The sequence below is a fragment of the Perca flavescens genome, chromosome 7 (assembly GCF_004354835.1).
Source record: "Perca flavescens isolate YP-PL-M2 chromosome 7, PFLA_1.0, whole genome shotgun sequence".
Taxonomy (NCBI): Eukaryota; Metazoa; Chordata; class Actinopteri; order Perciformes; family Percidae; genus Perca; species Perca flavescens.
This window is the reverse complement of record NC_041337.1, coordinates 27,358,173-27,382,049: the sequence shown is the minus strand read 5'-3', so window position 1 is coordinate 27,382,049 and position 23,877 is coordinate 27,358,173. Positions and strand designations below refer to the sequence as shown.

The window sequence follows — 23,877 nt, the reverse complement described above, 5'->3', positions numbered from 1 at the left end:
TGTGTGCGTGTGTGTGTGTGTGTGTGCATGTGTGTGTGTGTGTGTGTGTGTGTGTGTGTGTGTGTGTGTGTGTGCGTGTGTGCGTGTGCGTGTGTGTGTATGTTGGCGTGGTCTCTGTCTGCGTCCCCCCACATGAATAGAGCCGGGCCTTGTGCAGTCGACAGCTGCCTCCTTTGAACGCCCAAAGACAAAAGGCCTTAAATCCAGCGACCTCCCTCTTTCATGTGTTCATCTGATACCGCTCTTCCTCGCCTTACTGTCACTCCATTCAGCTCTGTGGCCCGAGGCTGCAGATTGTTACCACGTCCAGCCACTGGAGTCCATGGATTCATTTGCTGCCTCTGAATATTTCGGAGAGAGATAAAAAAGCTTTCATTAGCAGCAAAGTACAGCTGCGTTGGATATAAGCAGTGCATAGGACCATCAGAATGCGTCTTAGCTGCTTAGATGCTGATGTCAGAGCTTGTGGGTTTGGTGCTAGACACAGACTAACTCACAGTTATATCCACTCTAAATAAAATAAACAGCTTATGTGTCTAGTACAAGTTTTCCCTTGAGATAAAAATGATTATTTCCTTGGCATGTACCACTCTTTCCCCCAGAAAATGTATCATAAAATAGCAATTTATATACATAGATTATACACAGAAAAAAACACAGTGGCAAACATAAATCATTGTTTTATCTGCTGTTTATAATAAATAAATAAATAAATCTTCAGTTTAAATATGTTAGAGTGAGTGGCTACATGTGAGCATATGACTGACTTCATAGTGATGATGGGTGAAGATTATGTTTTGCACCACTAAAGTTCTGGCACTGCTTTATAGAGGGATCCTGTCTCAAAATCTTTAATCCAGAAATATTTTGTTTTACGTATAACATTTTCTTTTTTTTTATTTCTAAATGTTGTAAACATCTTAAGAAATGGTCAACATGTGTAAAGTATAATGGACCAAATGAAAGGGGAAGCTTGTAGCCACACATACAACACAAAAATCTTAGCTGTTTACTCAGCATCCAACCAATAAAAAGACCTGCTGAAAAACACTTTTAATCAGCGCAAAAAAAAAGAAGCTAGTAGTAAAAAAGTAGCTGACTTTTAGTTGAAACACTAGTTATTCAGTGACATCTGAGTTCCTCTGTGATGGAGAAACAACTGACAGTAAAAGCTTGACAAAGCTTGAAAGTTTTTATTTTGTCTCGGCCTACACTTAAAATCTTCTCCTCGTTATGCCTCCCATACACCTCATGCCCTCTGAGGGGAAAAAAACCCAGAAATGAAAACTAAAAATAGTATAATCTGAAGACCAGGGAGTCTTGGTGGTGTGTGTGATAACCTAAGAAGTCAGCCCTCAGTGTGTCCGACTGCCTCCCATTCACTGAGGATAATTAGAAAATTCTAAGGGCAGGATCTTCTTGGCTCTCTCTCTCCTTCTGTGTGTGTGTGTGTGTGTGTGTGTGTGTGTGTGTGTGTGTGTGTGTGGAGGCTGAGCCCCAACACAGTACCAGGCAAAGGTTTCCACCGGCCCGTTCTTGCATAACTCAGTGAGTGATAACAACGGGTGAATTCCTCTCAACACACATTACAGCTGCCAACATCTTTGCCTTTGGTTTATTCCCAGTTCACTTTTGAATACAGTCTGTATCACAGCCCTGGATGAGCTGGCTAGTACGAGTTGAAGATTCCCTCGCAGCCTGCTTTGTCTGGAAGAGATGGTTAGATTGGGTGATCTTCCAGGGCAGAGGTCACGTTCATCAAGAGGTAGGTCAGTTGAGGTTAAAGCTGAAGGTGTTCCCACATCTATTGTGAGTCTATACCCTCCAACCTGATGGGGAACAGACATTGAGCAGGCGCGTATGACCCATGAGAAATGCAGCAAAGGGCTTTGTTGGCAAACTCTGCTCATATTTTATCCTTAAGAAGCTGGTATGAAGTGTAGTTGGAGGTATAGTGAATAGATAGAGTTAGATCATGTGAGTGCATTTGCTAAATTTAAGCTGACGGATGTGTTTTGTGCTCTTTTGACTGCAGTCTACTGGGAGGTTGACTCAAAGCCTCTTCAACACCAGCATCTTTCTGAATGATAAGATTAGATTCTATAAACACACTGCTAAGTACGTACAGTACACTGGCTATAAAACACCAGCATCACACTAGTATACACTCTGCTTGCCAAAATGTCACCTTCGACACTTCCATACCCATTACTGTTCAATGAGCAGCTGGTCTCCATGGCTCCTGCTCTCCCATGGGACAGTGTCACACCTTGCTGCCTATTTTTGATTGGCTGAAAGGACTAGATGAACCTACTATAGCCTAGCGTCTGGAGACTGCAATGTTGACAGAGCGGCGCCCAAATCCAAAGGGTGTGTTTGGAGGGTTGTAAAACTCTGGCTAAGCTTTGAGACAGCCGGCGCGCTGAGTGTGTTAATGTGTAGCTCTCTTACAGTGACTGGTCTGTGTAGCAGAGAAACTCAGGTAATGTTTAGGCCTGTGGACTTTGATACTCATGTCTTCTTAATTCACGCAACAGAATTAAATCTGCCAATCATTTACTCGCATATGGACCTGTATTAATTCAGAGCAGAGTTAGAGTCATTCTGGGTCAATGCTGACGTTGGGATTGCTCAGACTGGGATGCCTGTATTTCGCAGTGTTCAACTCCTACCTTACTTCCACATTCTCTTTCATATAAGTCAAATATTCTATCTGTAGTTCATGACCATAGCACAGTTACCCGATAAAAGGTGACTGTTAGTCGGGTACAGAGCAGAGCAAGCTGCCAGTTGTTTTGGCGGACATTACGGTTAAGTTTAGACGACAAAAGGACTAGTTAAGATTAGGAAAAAGATGGTTGTTAGTTCATGACCATAGCACACTACCATTAGGTAAAAATTGTTACGCATTGAGCTCCGACCTGGTGTTGATCAGATTTATGGTGACACAATTGTACAATAGATTCTAACGAGTGCACCGGAAAATGTGTTTCCTCTTAAATATCTGCTGAAAAACCTTTTTCATGATTTACAATTGAGGAACCTAAGGATTTTCCGCATGAGGAACAAAAACTACAGATGTGGCCGAAGTCGTTAACTTTATCTGCATAGATAACATATGCAGCATGTTCACTTAAAGCGCTACATAAGCAGCCAGTAACACTTTACCTTTAGAAAAACTTGTCAAACACATAAGTGCAGATCAGATGACTTTCAGGTGGACCATAATAACCTTTACTTTTCCTGCTTTTTAATATCTCTTTTCTGATATTCTCCCCCCTTAAATAATTTTGTCCTTTGAGTGGGCAGGTTAGAGATCTTGATATCTCGCTGCTTAGGTCAGATGTATATTTTGGCTGTGGCCATCAGCATTACCAAGAACGGTACATCTCTCTAAGCTATAAATCTGAATTAATTGCAACCTTTTTACATTGCTCAGCAGTAATTTACTGCCAGCAGACAGTGAGGAGAAACAATGAGTTTATGAAGGTTTTATATGAAACATAAAACACTTATAACAGCAAAAAGTAGTTTGTTTAAAGTAGTTTGGGGTAAAATGTGATGTATGTACAGTATGCGTAGAGGCAAACACAATCTGTTTCTTTTTTCTTGAATAGAATTACATGAAGGAATAATTATTGCAGCACCAAATCATCAATAATAAACAAGTGGATCCAGCAAATTAAACATTTATCAAGTCCGTACAGCAAATACAGAAACAACAAGCTACCACTGATATTCAGCGTTGGCACTTGCTATGTGTTTGAAGGGTTGCAGCATTCAGCGTGATGCAGCAGCTGCAGCATCTCCCAAGGCTGACCATTCAATCAGAACGGAGACACTGAGTTACATCTGATGATTTTGCAGGAATTGTGGTTGTTTTGGACAATAAGTTAAGTACGATGATAGACAAACTTTTTCTTACTGAATATGGTGGTTGTAATGGGAGATGCTCCTTTGGGCAAATTCACCAGAAAAGTGTTATCCTCTTAATTTGGCCCTTTTTGTGAGAGCCCTTGTCTGAGGCATGGATATATGGGGAATCTGCAGCATTGCTTTACAACCAAAACAGAAAAAAAGAGACATTGTTTTTTAAAGGTTGCTGGCAAATTTGTTTTGACATGGTGACTGTTTTCAGTTACGCAAATGAAGCAGGAAGTGCTTGGGGGAGTTCTGGGAAATGTGGTCATATGATAATTAAACTAAGGTGTTGCTGTTTATTTGACAATGGTACATTTATTTATTTTTTTTGCTACAGATGTTTAACCAGATTAATTCTGAGTGATTTCCGGTTTGTTTAAGCCATTTCAAAATGTCTGATATAGTCTTTACTTTAGTTTTTGTCATGGCCCTTACCCTGACACACAGAGGAGGTGGAGAGGTACAGGGCAGTGCATGTGAGGAGTGGAGGAGAGCTGTGCGTCTACCTTGGTAACTGGTCCCAGTGGGCCGCTTCCTTGCTGTAGCTTCACCTGAACCCTGCCTCCCCAGAGAGCCTCCACATCATAAACATGTCTTGCATCATTAGCAGGACCTGCTGTCACCCTACAGCCAGGCCCCCATGATACACTCTGTGGGAGAGATCAGTCGTTACCCCAGCTAACACACAGTGAATGTACTGTATATGTTCAGAAAGATGTAGCTTTACATTGAAGGTTTTTTAACGTTATGAACACAAATTAGCAATAACAGAACAAATAGAATGAACTGAAAATTTGACTCATTATTTAGCTCACAGTTTAATGAGAACTTCTGTAACGCTGTAATTTATTTCCAACGATGATCTCATATTTTTAACACTGGCGATAATACAAGTCTGCCAGTATCACATTTAGTTTTGAAGCAAAAATGGTCAAAGATATTTCATATCTCCTAAAAATTAAATATTTTGCATCTTGATTTAGTTGTACGAATCATTAAAACCCCATTTCAATCCAGTCCAATGTCAGTGACGCACTATTTCATGTCCCATTATTAAGTTTGCTTTAAAGATGTGCCATGGCCACCACATTCAAGTTTCATGGTGTGTATGCAGTATATAAAGCACACAAATTATCATATGCAGGACACATTATTATTATTATTATTATTATTGATGTTAAAAGTGTAGTTAAAAGTAATGATACAAAGCAATGTTGACTTAGAAGATTTGTCACTGGTTGCATATGTCAACTGGTTGTGACAAGTTTACCAAAAAGTACCTTGTTTTATCGAAATAGTTTTAGAGGCTAAGATACAATAATTTAGCACGAGAATGTCTGAAAAAATGAATATAGAACTCTAAGCGATTTCCATTCAATAGTGGGAATTCACAGGAATCCACAAACCTTTTATAGGAACTCACAGAATTTACCAAATGGAGGAACCAGGGTCTAAATTGAGTTCCTCTGCCATGTTTCCTGCCCCCCAAAAGTCCACAGGTAACACATTCTGATAAGTTTGCTGCGCTGAGAGTCCCTGATTGGTCGAACACAACATTTGAAGCTGCTACAACAAGAGCAGCATACATTCAGACAGTAAGACAGTAGGTACTGCCTGCCAGTAGTATCAATATTGGGACTAGGGGAGGATATTTCTTGTGAAGTTTATCGACATTCAAAACTCCAAACTTCTTGTCAGTTGTGTAACAGTCAACTACAGGGCCAATGTGATGAGTCTTTGTTATTGTTTCATCATTAGCAATTAAATCTATCATGTCATTGGTCTATTTGTCTAGTCAGCATGTTTGTGGTGTAGGCTAAATGCAAACAGGATTAAACAAGAAGGTGTCGGTACACGATCCATTCTGCCTGCACGATCCGTTCTGCACGTGTGCAAGATAATACTGTTTTACCGAGGATACGACCTGCATGATCTGTTCCACCGGGAAGCTAACGTTAGTTTAGCTAACAGCTAATTCGGCTAACCGCTAGCTGACAGTTAGATTCAGTCTAAAATAACGTTAAGTCAGACTTAATGGGAGAAGCAGGCTACAGCTAAATTAAGACTTTACAGTTATAACAATAAAGACAAATATTGAGTGATTGTATTTTAAATGAGCACAAGTAAAGTAGAATTGATGTAACAGCTGTTATATATGTTAACGTTTATTTTCAAGTTTTATTTTGAGGGTCTTTTAAAGTTATTACATGCTGTCTCAGCTAGCGGTTAGCCGAATTAGCTAAACTAACGTTAGCTTGGCTGTCGACCGGAAGCGTGGAACAGATCGTGCAGTGTTGTAAATCCTCGTACAACATCGCATGTGCGAACATTTTGCGCATGTGCAGAACGGATCGCGCAGGCAGAACGGATCGTGTACCAACAGGAGAACATTAAGTTCCTGGTACCATTTGGTTGAAAAGGGCTAATATTCACTTCAACTACTTCTAGTGCAGGAAAACAAACGTAAATGGTAAATACTCATCACCACCAGAAATGTATGAAAAATGAGTTTGACGGAAGGTGAAAGTGCAGTTATGATTCTTATACAAAATGTTTTGTCATAACTGTTAACTGGACTGGCCTGGATGAGAAAGGAGTTTTTCCTAAATGGAAAGGTTATAGTAAAATGCTATTACTGACGATGTTATAACTGTAAATTCACACGAGGCAACTGACTATTGACCCAAACGATTATCAGCTGTGTGTATGTCTACAGAGAACGATGCTTCCCTCTCTGAATAATCTCAAAAGGCTCATGTAATGGGCGATCACCTTCTGTTAGTGCCATTCAACATTTTTCATGCCTGGATGAATCCACATACACATAAACCAAAGCATATAGCTCTTCCTCTGAAAATCATTGTCCTTCCCTGCATCCTAATGCCTTAGTAAACACATTACACAGCGAGCTAATTACATGGGACCAAATAGAGAGTCTCATGGAAGAAACAGGCAGGTGTGTTTGGAGATTGTATTCTATCATAACACCTCATAATGCCCTCAAACTGAACACACACAAACCCTTTAAAGCTTTGACAATGCCACATTTTGCCATGAGGCAAGCTAGGCTAACATGCTATTTAAAGAAGGGCACAATGAATGATGACCTGGAGGTCAGCATTTCAGCTCATTTCCTAAACAAACTGCAACGTCTCGACTGGCAATGAATGAAACTCTACCCAGCCAGCAGCACTGCAGCTGTGTTTGACAGGCAACAAGTCACACTTAAGAGTGTGTGATTGTGTGTGTGTGTGTGTGTGTGTGTGTGAGAGACTGCACATGTAGGTTTAAGACAGACAGGAATCCATTCAGAGTCATTGAATTTAATCAACAAAACTAAGTAATACTTACAGTGACAGGAGCAGTGCATCTCGGTCGTTGTGTTCATTATGATAAAACCGTCAAATGTGTAGTACACCGTTCAGTGTTTCCACCATTTTGTTTTGCTCAGTTTCTTTTTAAATAAACATAGCAATATGTAAACACGTAAGCATACAGAAACAAAAAGATACAAAAAGAATAATTACAATGGCGACCTCCCCACCACCCACTTACAGTACATGCCGAAACCCATCTCATTAACATCATGAGGAGATAATACATCGAAAGAAGATTATATAGATTGAAATGGGTTAGTCCATTGGTTATTTTGTTTTTTGCTGGTGGAAAGAGGTGGATGGAGTATGAGTAAAACTGACTTTACTTTCAGAAAATATGACTTGAATAGATTTTTTTTTTCAGAGTGTAAAGTATTGCCTTTAACAGCAACGTCAAAGTAGCAGTGTGTGGATGTCTGGGTGGTGGATAAGTGTTTACTTTCAACACCAGCGTCCTGAATCAAATCCTGTCTAAGACTGGTCAGTGATGATATTTTCTTATTTAACTACTGAATGACCAACGTCTTTCCTTAACATTAACATTAGTTAGTTTTAGTTACTAATCTTCAGATAAGTAAACATGCTCTCATTTAATCCATTAACATTTTTGGGGGAATTAATTGGGTAATGTTAACAGTGAATGTTTTTGCACACTGTGAACACTGTGTCTGATATGATCCTTCGTGGTGATACTTTCCATACAAACATGCATTTTTTCTCATGCTAAATAGATGGATATGAATGTATTTCATTACATACATTTCATGTATAGATTCTGTATATTACTCCACTTTGCTTGTCACTGATGTCAGACGGATCACAGTTTGTTTCTGAAGCGGCAGATGAGCCAAACAGGTGTGTTGTGGAATAAGATGCAGTAATAATTGGTATGCCTCGCTCCACTTCTCTGTGGAAACTGCCCCATTGGAGATTATGGGATACGACCGCGCCATCCACACGCACCATCCCGCCCTAAATCCTTTGGGGCCAATTACCCGCTGCTGGTGGCAGGCCGCAAGTCAGAGCACGGCTGTGGCTGCTAGACCACTTGTGTGCACGCTGCTCCCTTGGTGATTCTCTGGTTTTGTGAGAAGACATGATGCTTGTTTCTCCTCACAACCAGCCAAAGATAAAAGTTTAACATAAAATGTTAAATATTGTAATGTAGAAAATGTCAAACACCTGAAAGAGTTATGTATTCTATATTTTCTTTATAAGGTGGCAGGGGGGGAGGGCTTTGCTGCCGAGGTGGACAGGGAGCTAATTGGCGAGAGACTTGGTAGAAATCAGTGGTTGAGTGCTGATCAATGTAATGAGGGTCCTTTAAACATCACACCTGGGCTAAGTCCTCCAATTTCCTCTAAGACAATGTAAATCTCTGTAATTATCCCATAGTCACTTGAGCAGCAGGGCAGACCGAGGAGACAGGTGGATAAAACTACAGAAAAGACTTAACGGACAGATGCTGCATATGGTGTGATAAGGCCTCTAATTTGGGAAAACCTATGAGAACAGCAGCTATTGATGGCTTTACATTGTGTCTATGACCAATCAGATAGTGTGGATATATTGTTGTTCAGTATTCTTTACTGATGAATATGTTATAACACACAGGATATTGTTCAAGATCAGTTTCATGGGCTTCCTGGTTTACAGTACAAGGTGTCTATTTACTACAAGACACGCAAAGCAAAGTATTTGCACACAGCCTCGCATCAAAGTGCTGTTAGTTATCCATTATATTATACATTTCCTTTTTTTTAATAAGCGTAATCCATTTGAGTCCTTCTGCATACGATGTTCTGGTTGACAGTTGTAATGCAGGTTAAGTATCTGAATATGCAATATGCACAGTATATTGCAATATCCAAAATATTCCTGATATAGGGCTGTACCGAATAGTTCAAACCTTCAAAGCTTGATTCATAACACTGACATTCGAATTCTAAATCAACCTTGAATACTGTGCAGCCTTTTTATCTGTCTATTCATTCTGTTTAAACCTAGTCTCTCTTCACAGTTGTAGATCAAGACACTACACCAAAGAGGTAGAAGTTGAACGATATGGGTCATACATGCCCAGCAGCAGGGCTGTACCGTATTACTCCAGTTAAGTCTCGGGTTTGAGTCATTTTTTCCTGTTATCTCTGACTTGTCTCTGACTTGTGGGTCCGAGTGTTCAGACTTGAACTTGTCTTGGACTCTATTGATTAGTGGTCTTGATGACAGCCCAGCTCATCAGCCCAGCTAAATTCACATGATGAATTCTCATATGCAGTTGCACAGCAGGTTTGTAAGTAACGGAACAATTTACTTGAATTTATCTTGTATTTTAGCCTAGTTATCACAATTCAAGTACTAGATGCTTTACATCACTACCAACCATTTTTCCAAATAATACCACAATGTTTTACATATTTACAACTTGAACGAGTTTCCTTCCTTGACTGTTGCACCTTCTCTCAGTTTAGTTAAGCGAAAATGAACTTAGAGAGACTTGTTACTCACTTAAGAACATTCTTACTGATCAAAAACTCTATACTGTGCAAGAAATAAAGAATCCATCATGCTGTCAATCACTTGTACTCACTTAAATGACAATGTTTTGGTACTCATAAGTGATGAACAGATTATTTGGCTCTGTTATGCTTTTTTTGAAAGCACCGACTGATTTGTCTGACTATGTTAGTTAAGTTAAATGATTAATTCATAGTTGTTCGATATATTTAATGAGCAAACAGCACTCACTTAGACTCTTGGTTTTATTTTAAGAAGACTTACTATGCCCTTCAAGGTCACATCTTGTGTGTATTGTGATTCTCAGTTGGCTATGCACCATAAAAGCTATGGCTTCAGTTAGAGGCCTGAGGGGAGATACATATCCAGCGTTACTAGTCACCTTGGATACTGAATGCAGATTAGGGAAGGGCTACGTGGAAATGTTCTGCAACAGCACACGGGGAAAGATGAAACAAACATGAGTCATTGTTTTCCTTTTTCTCAGTTGACAAGCTGTGGCATTTATCCAGACTTGGATCCACACGACCGCTGTCAGGTTACTGTAAAGACAACTATAAACCTTGTTGTTCGGTGGCTTGTTTTACAGTGAGCAAGGTTTTGCTTGGTCCCAGCTTTCTCTCATCTCATCTTTTGATCCCCAGGATGTCTGATACTGTAGGTACATCCAGTACACAGGCCCATTCAGGATTACAGTGTATCTGTAAAGACCAAAAAACAAGAACTAAAGCTGTGGGAGGTGACTCAGGGAAAAGTCCATCATAAATCACAGGCCAATTTGCATACTGCATAAATGGGTGTCTTCATAACGTAGAAAAAAACAAATTTTTGCTTATTTTTATGGATGCTGTGAAAAAAAAGTGATTTCTTCACACATAATTTGTGTTCTTGAGTTGATAAAGGTAAATTCAATCAGCCAGAAGCTGGAAATAGACAACAAAGACGACATTTATAAAACGCTCCTCAAGAGTTTTAATGAACTGGATGTCATTTCCAGTATCAAAGTTTTTACTGAGAAATAATCCGTTTTCCTGTAAAATGTTTGTTTGGATCTCAAACAACTTTAAATAAAGTGGCATTAAATCCAAGCAATTCACAGTAAAGTCAGTGTGTGAAGGCAAGACAAGCATAATGACATGAAGGTGATACATTATGCGAAATCCAGAGCAAGAATTCTTATTTTGAGACAACAAATTCTAAAATTGTGCACACAAATAATTTTTGTATACCTACATAACACCTCCTTATTCTAGGGTGTTCTTACTTGATTTTTTTCATAAAAGGGCCTCTGAGAAACCAAGACGTTTTAGCAGGTGGGAGTTTGAATATGTCTACGCAACAGCATTTGCCTCTGTGTGTTTGTGTTTGTTGAGGCTGTTGAGTCAATGCTGCTGATGGATGTCCTCACATCCTGACTTGCGTGACCGGCTGGCCAGATAGCCATCAGTACCCAAATAAGTTCAGGTCAGGCCCCTGCCTTCCTCCAAACCTCATTTGGTATGCAAATGAAGAGCCTGAACAAAGCAAACCTTTCAGAGCAGAGCAATTCACTAACTGCTCCTTTGAAGAGTCTGAGCTTCACTCAGAGTTGACATGGTGTGAAAGACTACAAAAAACATTTAATGCTTATGCACAGACTTTCTATCACTATTTTTCTGCTTTTTTCATAATCAACTCATTATCCACAGTACAGAACTGAGGCTCAACATAGAGCTTTATTGTAATAACTATCTTGGAATCGAAAGGTAAAGGTGTTTGATTGGTGGATAATGAGCGATTTTATTGTAGTTTGGGTCAGTATTTCACAGACTGCTACGGTTTGTTTAACTTAAAGATTCAGACAATCGCCCTCTTCCATCTTTTGTTAACGTAGTTCTGCAGCAACCTGTGCCACGCCCCTGCTGAAACAGGATACGGCTCTGCCATTGTGCTCATTGTTGAGAGACTAATCCCGACAATTACACCTCGAGACCGAAAGTGGCTGCCTTCCTCAGCATCCAGCCAAACCATGTCCAGGTTTTGGATTAGGCCCCTGTTTGCCCCTGGGGGTCAGGGGCCCCACCAGCCCCTTGTCACTGCTCCCCCCATCTCCCACGACTCAAACTGCGGGTGTGTCTTACTCAAGTTTTACTCACCTGCACTTTGTTCACCTGTTGCTCTCGCTGTAACTCAGCCGGGTTATTGTTAGGACAAAAGAGGCGTGTGGACAAAGACGTGCATGAGAGCAAAGGGCAGGTATTTCAGGTTATGGGGGACTTATACAGCTAAGAAGTAGGCAATGGTTTATGCATGTGATAATACCTCACAGATACATGTTTTTGAAAACCTGTCCCTTGCAATGTGTCGGCCTGATGATTTATTTTCTCTGCTTGGACAGGATAGGTGTGTCCGGCAGTTGAGGATGATGGTTCTTTAGCTGTTGTCTGTGTTGTAATAGGAACAGAGGAGATTGTTCCCACAGAAGCCTGAGCTGACATCATAAAAAACACACACAACAAGGTACCTGGGGGCTCATGGGGAGGGCGGAGGTGAGCGAACCGGTGAGGTGGGAGTCAGAGGGTAGGAGGGGTTGTGGGGGGGTTTCGTCTCAACCACCATTGGCTAAAGACGCAGGGGGACACACCTGTGGTTGCAAGAGGCTAAGGAGATTGGCTGCGACCTGAAAATTACACCTGTGGGGGAAGGGGAGGAGGGCGGGGGTCAGACTACATGTAAACCAAGCCCTTTACAAATTCAGCCTCTGTCTTCTTGAGAAGCTTAACCGCCTAACACCGCAGACAAGAGCACCTGGAAAAAAACAAGTTCTGCTCGGGCAGCAGGAAGAGAGCTGACGCGCTTCAAACTGGTTGGTTTTGTTCCGGGGTTTGGCTCTTCCTCCGACTCTACGGTTACATCTACCTGAAAAGGGACGGCTTTTTTTTTTCTTCCTACCCGCCACTCCAGAGGTCGACTGTCCTTCAGCAGGAGCAGGAAAGAGGAAGACTAGCCAACAGGGCGTCAAGAGCTCTTATACAATGATGCCTCTTGTCTTGGGTTTCTGGCTCGATGACCACACCTGGGAAACGACTGGGTAAATGCACTAATGTGTTCCCTTCTTTGTCTTCATTCTCCATCTTTAAGACTCGAGCTGTCGTCATAACCTGTTGCTCAGTGTCAACAGAGTTAAAACTTTACGGACATTTGTTCATCGACTAAGATCAGAAAATTAGGTCAGCGTATGTAGCCCTCTGCGATTGTGTGCTGATATAGGAGGGTCTAGCTAGTTTCGATGGGAAGCGAAAATAATGTGTATCGAATTCCAGCTCCTTTTAACCGGGGAGAAAGAAGAGGAAACAATAGAAGCCAACGCTCATTCCTAAACTGGATAGACCAGTTGGGGCAGGTAAAGGCAAACTGCCAGACTTGTCAAAGGATATGAGGACGGAGGCTGACTCCTTCTTTTAGAGCTTTAAAATCTGCTTCACAAGGAAACATCCATGGTATGAAACCGCTTTACCTACCAATATATAATAATCAAATAGGAATACCTGATAAGTTTAACATTATTGTTAAGTGTTAATTCAGAACTCATTTCGCAACTTTTTTCCACAAACTGTCGGTTAATCTTTGGAGATATTCTCTAGAGTTTTTGTTTCTACGGTTTACTTCTTACTGCTTTCCTTTCGTTGGCTTTTTAAGGTAAAGATTTGATAGAATAACGCCTATGTCATGCGCTTTTGAAATGAAAAAAAGAGTCTGTTATGAAGTGGATGTGTGTCGGACGTAAAATGTCTGCTCGTCCGTTTTCCCTGCCTCTTAGGTTGGGTTAAGTTCAGACAGACAGCAGCAGTGGACTTATCAGAGCAGATCATTTCCACGAGATAGAAGGTATACATTATTAAGTCTTCTAGGCTGCTCTTAAGGTCTTTTTGAGCAGCCGAGGACTGTTGCAGTCTGGGAAGGAGAAGGGAAAATGGAGGGAAAATGTCGACCATGTACTGTACAGTGGCGACTGCAGAGCGAGGTGGAAGATTGTGATTGGTGGAAAGAGCAACATTTGTTCATTTCTTTCATACACCTGAATAGCTGCAAGTCACATGAGGGATGGTCACACTGCCAGCGTATGGCAGCAGGGGCGGGAAGTGCAGAGTAGAATTTCAACAGAAAGCCAGATTTAATGATTGGACGACCAAGCGAAATGGTGGACTGATTTTGATGTTGTTTGTTCGTGTTTGAGTCATAGGTTTGAAATTAAAAGAGAGTGTCGGCCTTATCACCACGTTGGGTGAGAGGTTAAGTTATAGCTGCGGTTGGATTCAGCTAAAAGGGTAAATGACTGCATTAGGGACCAGGGCCATTTTAAAAAGTCAATGCTATGCTAACATTTAAAGGATGTTTTTAACCCTTTTAATTAAGAAGCCATGATGATAATAATATGATTCAAGATGTTTCCATCTTACAGTTTACCATTTAAAACAATAATTTCCTCTTTTTGGCAACATTGAATCAACTTGAATCAACAAGACGTAATGTTACATTTTGTGCCTCCAGGGAGATAATTACATTTAATTATTCATTTCTGACAGATTTTACTTTTCTACTGTTTTTGATAGAATGCAAAAGGAACCTGTCCGTGATGAGGAGGGGTGGATAGGTAGCTTGAATTAAAAATGTAAAAAGGCATTAAGAAGGAAAGTAAATGTCCAAATCCCTTTCAATAATCAAATTAGTTGAATATGTTAGTGCTTCATTTGAAATATTCAAAACAGAAAGGTGAAAGGACACCGAGCAAGGGGGAGGAGCTACTAGCTCTAACATTGACTACTAATGTAAATCACTAAGTATACATTTAGAAGTACTACAGCGGCACATGGATGATAGACAGTATCATGGCCTAAATATCCCGGTTACCAGGCTGCCTCTCAGTTGTCTCAAGGCCCAATTAGGTGCCGTTAAGATAAGGTCCGGAGTTAAATATGGTTTTGGGTTTCCCCGCCATTGTTTTCTCACAAAGACAGCAACTATTGATTAAGGGCCAGGCCAGTTTACCTATGGGGTTGTTGACTTCACAGTGGAGTCACATTCCAGCACAGAGGGCAGAGTTACCTGATCACGCCTCACTTCCAACAGGCAAAAAGCGTGGGCAGCCGTAAGCGGTTGAGACTCCCACACTGCACCGAGCACTATGTACAACAATGGGAAAAGTTCGGTCGTTTTGAACCACGAGGGAACAGAAGAAGCCAAGTTTGTTGGACATAGGGGTTGGTTAGATATTTCAAAGGTAACATGCTCTACTTTGTTCAGGTACTGTTATTTTCACAACTTGTTTTCTGGGCTAATCTTTTTTTTCACTCTTTCTTTCTCTCTCTCCTTCTTTTCTTCCTCAGAGGGCCTGCAGCACTGGTTTATAATGCTGATGATTAACTAAATAGAATCTGGGAGAGCAGGTCTGCTTGGCTTTCTCATTTCATGGGGCCTGACTGACCGGGAGGAAGACGAAGCGTTCTCAGGCAGCGGGGTGGAAATTCAAGATCTTTTTTCTCTTTCTTTTTTTCAGCCCCCTCCCTCCAAACGTACTCACTTTACTTTGGTTTTGTTACATTCTTTCCTTGGGGGTACCTTTCATGACGGTAAGGTTACAGGTGCATTCTCCATTTTCCTTCACCCTTCTTTCCCTGAACTTTTCCCTCCCTTATACTGACTTTTCTTTCCCTCTCCCTCCCCCTCTCTCTCTCTTTCTCTCTCTCTCTCTACCTCTCTCGTGTGCTCTACTTTTGCATTGCTTGCAGGATGACTGGAAACCTGTTCTTTCTTAATGAACACAATAATGTCTCATCTCTTTATTTGGGCTTTTGTTCCAAGAGAAATGTAGTCACTTTGTAAAAGAGAGGGCTGATTCTAAATGAACAATCAAATCTTTGTTGAAAGAAAAGGGGAACTTTCCGTAGTTAACCTACACGTCATTTGATGAAGTATATTCTATATCTAATGTGACAAGATATAAAGTACAGTGACTTTTTAGAATAACTAGATAATAAGATATTTATTTAATGTTTAATTTAGAGATTAAAATGTCAGTAGTATGGGGTGTGAGGATTTCACGCGGTGTACCTGTGAATGATCCACGTTATTCAGCAAACGAGGGCTGTTTCAGTGACCTTCTGCATACACAGCGTCGGCTCAGGTCGAGCTGAGCAGCATTCCATCAGCCTTTTATCATTCAGCAAACAGAAAGACAACGGCCTAAGATCTCCACCAACGGAAAACAGAAAAGAAAAATTGGCTTTTTCCTTTTTTTTCCATTCCATAAAACATCTGTTGAAACCGACTTGACAACACAGTTTTATTAGAGAGACAGAACAGTATGTTGCGTAAAAACACAATTACTCTTCTGGCGGGATATGATGTTGAACAGAAACAGCTCCCTGAGGCTGACGTGCTTTTGACTTGGTGACAATTTTAAGTGAAGGTGCACGACGTGCGGCGTTTGAAATTAGTAACTGCCATGCATTGTGTGAAAAGCAGGCCTCCCAACTTTGCCGTGCCATAGATTTAGACTAGTCGTAACAGGTTTGGGCAATCATTAACAACTACTGTGGCCCAGTCTTCTGTGACAGCGAGTTTAAGCTAAAAACCACAACAAGGGCTCAGCAATTATATTTTAGAGAGGTGGTCTCCAAATATAGACTTCCCGACGCCTATTTACAATGCAATTTTTAGGCTATACATGGCTTAATTTATGGCATACTTACTTATTTCACTCTTACGTACCCATATACCCTAATCATTTAAGGTTGAGTTCCCTTTTCTTTCAAAGGTATTTATGGTTAGGTTTACTACTCACTCCCAAATCTGCTTCAGTAGATGTCATTCATTCATTAACATTTAATAACTGGCACTCACACATTATGTTCTACAACCAAAGTTATCCCCAACCTGTTCCATCAGTTTAGTAATGAGATGTTTGGGTGATTATCTCCATCTTACGAGGCAGCATTGGATATCATCACTTTCTCTAATACTGCCTGGTAATGATGATGATAGTCATCTGCAACCAGACAAACCGCTTTAGCAACGTTAGCAGCAACGTGCTCCTGGCCAGGGCCCTGGATCGGCTCAAATACTTGAGCAGCAGCAGCAGCAGCAGCAGCAAAAATGGCTCTCAGGATCCATCTTACCTTACAGTGCTGGATTGTACAACTGTTGTTCTAACACTGTCTGGTAACGATGTTTCCTGGGTGACTCTGTGGTCTCCGGTGCTCAAATGTTTAATCCAAAGAAATGTGAAATAAGTGAATAACTTAAGTGAATTGAAATCTGTAAGAATCCTTAGATGTTGCCATTGAATGGTAAACCTTATAAGCAGGATTGTCTCTGTATTCTGGGGTTGCAAAAAAGGTCACAGATGATGCACAGTGTTGACAGACAGGACATAGTTGGTAATAAAATACATGAATATTTATGACTGAAACAGCTTGAGATTGTTGAAGTAGAAACATGAAAGAGCAGATCTTTTACGCAGTAAGTGGTCCTGTTTCTGAATTCTTTACTTACTTCCCTGTTTAAAAAGAAAAACTTTTTAGCAACCCCACCCCACCCAAGATAAAGAATAACAGTCGGTTGATGGTTCCACCGGTCCTGCAGGGCCTTATTTCCCTGTTCCCTCCCCTGAACAGCGTTGGTCTTTGTGTTGTGTGGCGGGTTGGTCCGACTAGCCTCACCTGCGTGGCACATCCTGAAACTGACACATGAGCTCACCTGAGAGTGCTTTACTGGTAAAAAAAAAAAAAAAAAAACTGAGCTACAGACGTGGTGGCCTCCTCCCAGCTTCCCAAGCTTTTCGCCACAAAAATGCTTTAAGTAGACAGGAGTCTCTACAACAAAAAATGACTTTAGGTAGTGTGTTAGGCATGCTAGAATGTAAAAACGTACACAGATTTCTTACGGCTTTGATTTGAAACAGTAGAGATTAAATATTACTGAACTGAAGACAAACGATTTTCATCCATGTCTGGACTAAAATTAATAGGTAAAGCCTTCAAACAGACCTTAGAAACATGCAAATAATAGACATGGAACGAGCAGAGACCTAGTGTTTGTTTAAGGAGGGAGAATTACCCCGCAAATATTGAGCCGCACCTTTATTTGGCCAGCCAGCTCCATTATTGAAGCCACAGAAACATGAAATAGCTTTCCCCCCCCTCCAATTGTCTCTTTTCTTTGTGTTGCCATCGCATATTTGTGTATTAATGTAGAAGACTGGAACGGAAAGAATTTGCCAAGCCTACTGTACTTTGCTTCATGCCTTGGTGTGTTCACTTGTGGCTTTATTCTTGCCCTGCATGCTTGGCCAATTAAAATGTACAAATAAGTGAATGTGTAGCGTGTATAGAGTCTGCAGCCGCAACAAAAGAGGAACTGTTCATTTCAACCTGTTTCTGCTACACTGCTCTGTTCCCTCCATCTCTCTTCTTCCTCTTTTGCACAGGTGAAAGCTCAGAGGTCATCTTTCCAGCCTGTTGATAGGCGTCTTACCAGACATGGTTAGATGTAATTATTGGTGTCTAATACTGTCTGGTAATGCCGTCCATTAAATGGCATTACCTTCTGCTCTCTTACTTCCCCCTCTCTCGCTCTCGTGCATCTGACATGCAGTGTATTGACAAAAGAGCAGAACAGGGAAGCACATCAACATATTTATAGCAGTGGCAGATGGAGCTGAGTGATGATGACTATGGAACTATGATCCTTGCACTGGAAGATTGATTGATTTCTCTGGGTTTCTTCCACGTGACTTGAGTCAAAGTTTCTCCACTGAGCAGCAGTCCAGGATAAGACCGTTCTACTTACCATAGGCTTTCTTGAATGCTGCGCCGTAAATTAGTTTATATCAGGAATGTTAATGTAAATGGCGTAAAAAAATGTATTATAGAAAACGTTGTGACTTTTTATCTGTTGCAAGATCTGCTTTCGTCCTCTCACAGCAATAACTGAATTCTTTCTGGGGACTTGGCTTTTCTCCAGGTACAGTAGAACAATGCACACAGCTTTTTGAAACTTCTATCAAAAACCATCTCACAAAAACTAACTATCTTTGAAACACTCTGTACATAATGTTAACTGTATGTACTGTGTATATGATGTTATAAAATGTAAAAGAAAAGATTCAATAAAATGGGATGAAATTTGAAATGTCTCTCTTGTTCATTTTTCTCTTTCTAAACACATTTTCAGAATTAGGTTTATTTATTTATTTTTTTACATTTTATTCAGATCTCCTTTGTGCTGGCCCTTTGTAGCAGTTTCTCTGATCATTGTGAACTCGGAATGCAGAGCCCCAGTCAGGTGTGGATCAGATTACTGCTGAACACAGCTTCTTTTTAAATGCCTCAATTTACCCATGAGGTCCCCCCATCAGCTAAGCCCTCATTGTGTCCCAGTCTATGGCAGTACACAGTAGGCTAGCTTGATAAACCGAGTAGCACAAGGCTCGTTTTCACTGCCGGGTCCTGGGCCACTTACTGTAGGCTTTTAGCTTACCGAAATCCATATGCATTGTCTATATGGTCACTGGTTACATTTGCAGATTTACAGGGGAAGGTTTATTTTATTTGTTTTAGTTTTTAGCACTGTTCTCTCCCTATCTGAGCCACACACACACACACACACACACACACACACACACACACACACACACACACACACACACACACACACACACACAGCCATTAGAGCCATGAATGGTGTTTAATTAGGCCTCAAGGGTTCAGTTGACTGGTTAAACGTTGCTCTGATTTTATCAGTTTGAACAAAAACACGAAACCATTTAGCCGTTTAACATAACAGGCTCCAGGCTTAATTGATCTCCCGTGCTGGGGGGGCTAACATTCATGCTTTTTCACAGAGTCAGTCCCAGAAATATTATATCAAATTTCTGTGTGCTCTGATTTTTATTTATTTATTTGTCAAGCACTTTATATGAAATATGTTCAGTAAATAAAATCCCAAAATCTGTTCTTTAGCTATCTTAAAGTTAGCTTATTAGCATTGTTTCATGCTATCAGGCCATCAATCATTAAACTAAACATACTCTACACATTGTAAGCTGTGTTGAGAAAAATGGGCCTAAGAAAAATGTAAACTTTAATATATTTACCTTTAACAGTCGTTTTTTTTTTTTCCATGCAAGTATAATATTGTCTTTACATTAGCATGATTTCTGTGATTTTATACAAATAAAGATTCAAATCCTGAGAGGAAGACAACAGCCAACCAATCTCACAGCAGAGTCACCTTTCACGGGACTGTGATCAAAAAAGACACACAATGGCTTCTATTTATGAGCAACCGATGATGAGAAACATAACTTTGCCAAATAATTCTGTGTGTAGGCCTCTATGATGTACTTTCATGAGTATGTGTGTTTAAATAATACATCATAATAAGCATGCTTATGGTTTTCATATTGCTCTTAGGTCAGTAATATATTGCTGATGTAGGTGTGATACAGGTGTGTTAGTGCTTTAAAGGCCTTTTTTACGGAAGATATTTTGACATGTCACTTGGAAAAACACACATTAGATAATAACATTAATGAAGGCTTAATTTAGTCTCAGGGCCCTGGTATTGTTCATGCTGGCTCAGTGTCACACTATCATGGCTTACTGGGACATTTAAATAGAACAGAGACATCATTATTTGGTGAGGGTGAAGTGCGTTCATGGAAGGCTTGTGTCATATGGATGCACCGACAGAATTGTTGTCATTACTTACAATTCCTCATGTGGAGACAGAAACTACGACTATAGCTTTAATACTAACACTTGATATACAGTATATCATGGAATTTTAACAAAAGCTAAAAAATGTGTCAGTGAAAATAACTACTCTACTGTACAGTAAGGAGGAGGTAACTGTAATTATTTACTTCCCCCTTGGTGACGTCACGCTACTGAATTACATTCCCGCGCTGGTCTGTGCATGCTTGGTGCAGTCAGACCAGATTCCTGCACTACTACCGGCTGTGGATGAGGAGGCTAAATTCACTTAGCTGAGCTTGATACTGGGAAAAACAGGAGCACAACAGAGGCTAAACGATGTGACATTCCTGCTGGACGTACAGTAATTCTGAAGAGCTGTCACACACTCATACAAGGAACTCCTTTAACAGTCAGGCATAAATGAGTGGAACTGATTATAGGTTACAGCAGTTATTGCCACATTTAAAGGTCCCATGACATGGTGCTGTTTGGATGCTTTTTATATAGACCTTAGTGTGGTCCCCTAATACTGTATCTGAAGTCTCTTTCCCAAAATTCAGCTTTGGTGCAGAACTACAGCCACTAAGAGCCAGTCCCACAATGAGCTTTCCTTAGGATGTGCCATTTCTGTGTCTGAAGCTATTGAGGAGGAGAGGGAGGGCAAGGTGGAGGGTGGGAGTGGCCTTGACCAACTGCCACTTTCGCTTGAAAGCCATGATGTCTCTCTCATGGTTTGGCCAAATTCTCTGGGCTACGGCAAAAAGCAGAGAAAGGAGGTAACCTTGCTTGTTATAAATTCATGAAAATGTCTGGTTTTCGCTTGTTTTTCATGGGACCATTAACATGTACTTAAATTGACTGGCGCTTTGCACACAATACTACGGTACTTAGTTGTGTGACGAATTCTAGAGAGGCTGCCTTGTGGGGCACTTCATGACGCCATATACACAGGGACCAGGGCAGACAGCGAGCAGCATTACACACAAAATGTCAAGCATGTCTGCTAAAGATTTTCCATCGTGGTCAGAAAAACACAGAGGAGACACTTTGTTTCTCCCCACTATGACTCTAGAGTCGTTCCTGCTCGCCGTCACCTCACTTCCCCCGCCCATTACCCACACACACACACACACATGCCGCTCAACGACACCACCAGCGCATAAGTATAAAACATCAGGCCACTTTACGAGATCACGAAAGCTCTGCGGAGTCGCACAACCATAAAACAAGACTAGTGCAGCTAGTGTAGCTTCATTAGATTGAACTGCAAACTGTCCCACGACATCGTCCCAGTCGGGACCGGACAAGGGAGAGTTTGCAGTGTGCAAAGCTGGCACATATGTTTCAGTGTCTTTATTATTTATCTTATTACATTGAAAAAGGTATAAGAGATATTTTTGTTTAAGCTGGATTTTCTAACACAGAAGAGGTCATATTTAGAACATTATTTCATATTATTTATTTATTTTAACGAGAGCTGTTATTTTGTTACAGGTTGCTACTGATTTTATTTTATTTTATTTTATTAGTAGAAGTGGTTAAAATATATATTTATTTAAGTATTTAAAAGAACAACGATCAATGCAATGTGTGTTTTTTGCTATTTACTGTGGCTAATGTTAGCTTGTTTAGTTATGCTAGTTTGCTAGCAGAGCTAATACAGGGATTTTTCTTTTCAACTGACCCTTTCAAACCACATGAATAAAATAGGAGGAGCACATAAAATGTGCCTCCTAATCAAGAGAAAGGATTTGGGTTGAAACTCATCAAGGTAACCCTTTAACATGTAATAAGCTACTTAAGATAATATTAATATAATATTAATTAAGCTTTATCTAGCAATCATGCAAAACAACTACTTGATTAGACGTGTTCTGTCAAATGTGTTTTTATTTAAGCCTTTTTGGCAAACTTTGGTTAGCTTTGTGTTGTTATGAGACATCATGGTTGAATACTGAATCTTAGCTAATGTACAAACCCAGGAACATTTGATGCATTAACACTGCTGCCAGTATATTTCTAATAATCTCCTGACCTAATTTTGAACAGGTATTTTGCAGAGTTGGCTGCCATTTCTTTTAACTGCTGGTAAATCTCACACTGGTTGAGAACTCAGGTATCTGTTAAACTCAGAAACCAAAACAGAATGTGCTGTCAATGCCTGCAACTGACAGATAAAGAATGCATGGATGAATTAGCAATTTTTACTATGCATGGATTGATGATAGAACTGAAAAATTCAAGAAATGTGTGGGTTATTACAAGTTTCTATTTTATTTCTTTTTAAATTGAAGCACCGTGATATATTACTGGTGCTCACTGTCCTATCAACTGAGACCTACGTAAATATCCTGCCAGATAAACACTGACCAAGACATCCAGTAGTTTAAATACCTAACCATTTGTGCTGGGTAATACTACGTTCTTCCCAACTCTGTACTAATATGTTGATTGATTTCACCTAGGACTTGACTGATTTCTAGTACTGACCATTGAACTAATACGTACACACAAGCATTTTCCTTGTTAATTGGTGTATTTTAGGCTTTTGGAGCATCCCTTCCTTCACCAACAACCTTTCTATTCTTTTGTGTTCTTGCCAGAGTCTGCTATCGGGTATTCCACTTCAAAATCAAGTGGTATTCCTTGTGTGTGTTTTTTTCAACTTTAGAGGTGTAACCAAATATACTGATGACATTAATCCAGGAGGTTGCTACTCAGTATGAATCACTTGTTTTCCTGAATTTGGGAGTGACCACAGAGGCTCAGCTATGGGACTGTGACGTAATTTCTCCACCTTCATCACCTTAAGGATGATAGTGTGAAATACCAAAGCTGCATGGAGTAAATGCCTTTAACCCTTTGTGTTCTTCTTCACAAACTTGAAAAAACACTTTTTTTCGACGTGCTTTTGATACACATGTTTGTTTTTGCTTTTTCCAATGTTTTAAATTGTTACATTTTTCTTTTTATACATTTTCAGCGCTTTATTTCCTACGTCCCATATTTTCTGATATAAAACAAAAATTTAAACCGTCAATGTGGACCTGAAGTCAACACAAGGCTTAAGAGCTATATCAGTGATGTTTATATTATGTATACCATTATAAAACCACATCTTCTCTCAATGTTAAGCTACTTGGTAGTAATTTAGGATGATCAATCACTGTAAAAGTGAATTTAAAATTGTCATAACTGTAAACCTGCCAACAGCAGTCAGATTTGAATCCTGTGGATGTGGTCAAGCAAAACAGACACCTCATTATGGAGTAATAAGCATACACCTGACTAACAGGACGTGATAAAGGCATTAAAGATACAAA

The 23,877-nt window shown here is 40.3% G+C and overlaps 1 protein-coding gene across 1 annotated transcript in view; it reads left to right on the top strand.

Moving 5' to 3' along the window:
• The first annotated feature begins 1,682 nt into the window (after positions 1–1,682).
• The window catches only part of ttll10 (tubulin tyrosine ligase-like family, member 10), a 54,290-nt gene continuing 32,095 nt past the window's right edge, over positions 1,683–23,877 (top strand). Inside the window, exon 1 of the mRNA XM_028583993.1 lies at positions 1,683–1,765. The gene's annotated coding sequence lies outside the window, so the exon portion shown is untranslated. The remainder of the gene's footprint in view (positions 1,766–23,877) is intronic.